Genomic DNA, 5,060 nt, shown 5'->3' on the forward strand with positions numbered 1-5,060 from the left:
CCCTGGGTTATTTCATCTAGTCCCTTTTGATGTCCTCGGTAGTGGATTACTGCCACCTCTTTGGGAAAGTGTATGGTCTCTAGAAGGGATAATACCTGAGGACTGTATTTTATGGGAGTGTTTTTGGCAGTGAGGAATCCGCTTTCTTTGCAAATGGCAGCTTGGGCATGGGGTATTAAGAAGGTATAGTCAGAGTCTGTGTAAATATTAATCTTTTTGTCCCTTCCTAACTATAAAGCCCTATAGTTAGGGTGATTAGTTCGGCCATTGAGCTGAGGTCCCAGGGGGGTGAGGGGCATGCTTTAGCTTCTGTGATTTCGAATAGGGTGACTGTGGCATATCCTTCCTCTCTGGCTCCTTCCAGATGAAAGGAAACTGCTACCTAACAAAGCTGCTACCATCAGTAAACCAAGTGTCATCTGGGTTTTCTAGTGGCTGGTCCTTTAAATCTCTCCTGCCAGCGTAAGTCAGGTGGTGCTTTTCTCACAGGAATGTATTGGGTCTCCCTCCTCTGGACAGGGTAATAGTATGGCAGGGTTAAGGGTGGTGCACGTTTGGAGGGTAACATCAGGACTTTCTAAAAGCAGGACCTGATGTTTTAACATCCTGCTGTCTCTTAGCCAAAGAGGGCCTCTAAGGGCTAGTAAGGCAGCCACTGGTGAGAGGTAAAAGCCTCCCAGGCCTGTCCTAGAGTGATTTTACTAGCAGGGCGGTAGCCACCACCGCCCATAGACAACCTGGCCAGCTCTGTGCACTGAGGCTAATCTCTTAGATAAATATCCAACCGGGTGCTGAGTGGGGCCTGATCCTTGTGTTAATACCCCTAGGGCTATGCCCTGTTTTTTGGCAATGTATAGACAGTAGGGTTTCATAGACTGAGGCCGGGGCACGAGCAAAGTTTTTTTTAACAGCTCAAGGCTTGTTGTTGTTCGGGCCCCTATAACAGGGAGCCTTGTTCCTCAGGCTCCTTGAGGGCCTCACACAGAGGCTGGGCATTGAGCCCACATTCTACTAGCCAGAGTCTACAGTACCCCAAAAGTCCAAGGAATGTCCTACGTTGTTTCTTTGTTGTAGGAGAGGACTGTTGAGGAATCGCTCGGACCCTCTCAGGAGATAACTTTCGTTCTCTTAGTGTTAAAATTAATCCTCAGTATCGGACCTGTTGGCTCACTGACTAGGCCTTTGGCCTAGTAACCTTGTAACCTTAGAGACCTTGTAACCCTAGAGACCTTGTAACCTTATTCAGCCAGGAAGTTCAAGGTCTGTAGTGTTGTGCTAATTCTTGGGTGGGGGAGCAAATGAGTGAATCATCCACATATTGAATGAGCGTCTCCTACACTAGGGACAGGTTGGCTGGGTCCCTTGCCAAGACCTGACCAAAGAGGTGTGGACTGTCCTGGAACCTTCGTGGGGAGACAGTCCAAGTGAGCTACTGACAGCACCTACCCTGTTCCATTCAAAAGCGAACAGAAATTGAGAAGAGGGGTCAAGAGGTATACCAAAGAAGGCACCCTTTAGATCTCAGACTGAGAACCCTTCTGTCTCTGGGGGTATCTCCCTGAGAATTGTATATGGGTTTGGAACTGTAGGGCGGAGGGGTATTACTGCTTCATTAATGATTATTAGATCTTGGACCAGTCTATATTCCCCCAAACTTGTCTTTACTGGGAGGATTGGGGTATTGCAGGGAGATGAGCAGGATTTTAATAGGCCATATTTAAGAAATTTGTTAATAAGGGGCCATAGCCCAGGCTTTCCTTCAGGTTTCAGCAGGTATTGTCACTGATGGGGGCAGTGAGAGGGATCCTCAATTTGAGCTTTAACTGGGATGGCATTTTTGGCTCATCCTGGGACTTCTGTTGCCCAGATTTCTGGGTTCACTGAATTTAGCCATTCAGGTTCACTGAGATAAGGGTCTCTCCTTTAGAAAGTAACACAGTATATTAGGAAAGGGATTTCTAAATATTAGATGTGTACCTAGCTTCTGGAGAACATCCCTGCCCAGGAGGAGGCTGGGGCATTCTGGCAAAACCAGGAAGGAGTATGAGAATAGAGTTCTTCCCCCCTTCCCCACCCCCTCCGTGAACAATATAGGGGTGGGATAAACCTCTGGGTTGTGGGCTGTCCTTCGACCCTGACTATTAGGCAGGTGTCAGGACAGAGTACCAGAGAAAGAGTTTAGCACAAAATAGGTGGCTCCCGTATCAAGTAAGAAATTTATGGTTCTGCTGGCCACATCCAAGGTTGCCCTGGGCTCCATCCCCTTGATAATGATGTTAATTTTGGGAGCTGGAGGGAGTGTCGGGTCCCTTCAGTTCAAGGCCAGGATGGGTTGGGGGTCAGACTGGGGGCCCTTTGGTTCTTCGGGCAGTCTTTTCCCCAGTGGCCAAACTCATTGCATTTGGGGCACAGTGTCCATGGCTTCTTCTTTTCCAGGCATTCATTTCCAGTGTCTGGTCTTTCTGCAGTTATGGCATCTTCACAGGGTTTTATTCCCTGGGTGAGCTGCAGTTGGCTGTTGGAATTGTAGAGCAGCTAAATAATTGAGCCTGTCTCTTAACCTTCTGTCTGTCTTTCTCTCATTCCCTGTCCCTGTCCTTTTCCTCCTTCTCCTGGTCCCGACTGTAAAAGACCAAGGTGGCTATCTTAAGAAGCTCTCTCCGCTGAGTATTAGGTCCTAATGCTAGTTTTTGTAAATTCCTTCTGATATCTGGGGTGGACTGGATAATGAATCAGTCCTTGAGCATTAGCTCCCCTTCCTGAGAGTAGGGTCTACATTTGTATGTTTAATGAGGGCTTCCCCAAGTCGCTCAAGAAAGACAGTGAGGTTCTCAGAGGGCCCCTGATCTATGGTGGCTAATTTACGGTGGTTAGTTGGCTTAATCTTGCTTTGTTTCATACCCTCAGTTAAACGTATGACCAAATGATTTTGTTGCCAGGTGCCCTCTGAGGTGTTACAGTCCCAGCTGGGATCAGTGGTGGACATGACAGTGGCCCCAAGCTGATCATTGGGGTCTGTCACGTAGAGATTGTCTGCACAGCAAGTGGCAGCCTCTACGATCATCTCCCTTTCTACTTTGGAGAGAGTCTGTCCTGTGATGACAAGAATATCTTTCGAAGTAAAGGGCGAGCCTCTGAAATCCATCAGTATACTTCTCAGGGTTGTCTGGGTAGCTCCCCAGGTCTGCCTTTATGTGAAGAAGGTCCTGCATTGAAAAGGGAACCTGCACTCTCTGAAGATTGCCCAGTAGGCCCTCGCTGAACTCTTGGAGGGGGCAAATGCTTGGGGCCAGCAAGGGCCCCAAGTATGGAAGCAAAGGCCCCAGTGGAGTAGAAGAAGGGTAGGTGGGAGGGGCAGATTCCTCTGGTCCCTTAGAGCGTATCTGCAGGGCTATCCCTGAGATTGGGTTCCCTGAGTCAGCGAGCTATCAGAGCCAAGACTAAGGGGTCTATTTTACAAGAATAGCAGAGATCTGGATCATTTCTGAGGGCCCTAAAGGACTAGACATAGAGTACCTCAGTCCATTTTCCCATCCTGTGACAAAACAAGTCTAGCTGCAGAGCAGTGTTGTAATTTATGCTGCCATTTTCTGGACAGCTCTCTCCATCATCTATCTTGTATTGTGGCCCGGCTGTGTTACAAAAGAAGATGAGCCTCTTCTTCTTCAGTGTCTGGGGGTCAAACTGGTTCCAGTTGGACAGGATGCATCCGAGGGGAGAATCCCGAGGGATGGAGACTTAGCTACCCATCTAGGAGGCAAAGAAGAACAGTGTAGGGCCGGGATAAAGGGTGTCCCCTTTGGAACCCTGTCCCTTGTAGTTTCCCTGGGGGGAGAAGCGTCCCTCTCCTCTTGGGGCTATGGACTCTATGTGTACCTTACTGTTGATGGGAGTTTCTGGAGAATTTATTCCAAATATACACATGCTTCCTCACCTTCTTTTACTTAACAGTTGGGGGACAGTTCAGCAAAGAGCAACAAATGCTTTTCCAATGATGAGATCTTGCTTTGGGTTTCATAAAAATTGAGTAAGAAATGGTAGATATATTCCACAACATTTTAGAAAATTTCCTCACTTTTCCTAGACCACTTTAAAAAAATCATTATAGTAAAAACATACATAACATAAAACTTACCATTTTAATCATTTAAGTGTACAATTCAGTGACATTAAGTGCATTCACATTGTTATGCAACCACCATCCATCTCCAGAACTTTTTCATCTTCCCTAACTCACTTTGTACGCATTAAACAGTAATTCCTCATTCCCCCCTCCTAACCAGCTCTTGGTAACCACCACTCTACTCCTAGACTACTTTTGGACTCAGTTGCTCTTTCACTTAATAAAAGAGAATGGGATTGCTTTTATACGTGCAGGCCTTCTTATATATGTGTGATTGAGTTTATTGCAAGAAAGGTTAAGAGAAAATGGGTTGGAGAAAGAAAAGAGGTGGAGACACAACTGGACAGGGGTTTTCATACCAGGCCTACTATCCACAGACCTCAGCAGGCCTGCCATGGATCCCCCTGATTCTTTTGCATCAAAAAGTTGATCTTGCGAGTCATTGCCGTGTTGTAGATCCACTGGCATGCTTCGTAACTCTCCCTCTGTCACCAGTGGCAAGTCTTCTCACAGTACTGCCATTGTTTGATGTCCCCAGTGAACCTATCCATGGTGAAGATTCTGCTTAGCGTCCTGTATGCACCTTCCAGGTCCCTTCCTGTACCATCACAGTACTGGCAATGAACTTCAAATGTTTTCCCATGACCTTAGAATTAAGTCTTTACTCTGCAGGACACTGTCCACAGGACCCAGCTAATGTGAAGCTGGTTCGCAAACAGAAGCATAAAATTTTTTTTAAAGAACAAGAAAGTTCTCAAATTAACAATCTAACTTTACACCTGAAGGAACTAAAAAACAAAGAAAAAACGTGAAGCTGAAAGTTAGTATAAAGAAGGAAATAAAAAACTTTAGATCAGAAATAAATGAAATAAAGATAAAAAGACATTTAAAAAAGATCAATGACACTAAAAACTTCTTCTTAGAAAAGATAAGCAAA

The 5,060-nt window shown here is 46.0% G+C and overlaps 1 pseudogene; it reads right to left on the bottom strand.

The window, feature by feature from the left end:
• Positions 1–4,383: 4,383 nt before the first annotated feature.
• LOC117020792 (28S ribosomal protein S21, mitochondrial-like) lies at positions 4,384–4,766 on the bottom strand (annotated as a pseudogene).
• Between the last annotated feature and the right edge of the window lie 294 nt (positions 4,767–5,060).

The sequence above is a fragment of the Rhinolophus ferrumequinum genome, chromosome 3 (genome assembly GCF_004115265.2).
Source record: "Rhinolophus ferrumequinum isolate MPI-CBG mRhiFer1 chromosome 3, mRhiFer1_v1.p, whole genome shotgun sequence".
Taxonomy (NCBI): Eukaryota; Metazoa; Chordata; class Mammalia; order Chiroptera; family Rhinolophidae; genus Rhinolophus; species Rhinolophus ferrumequinum.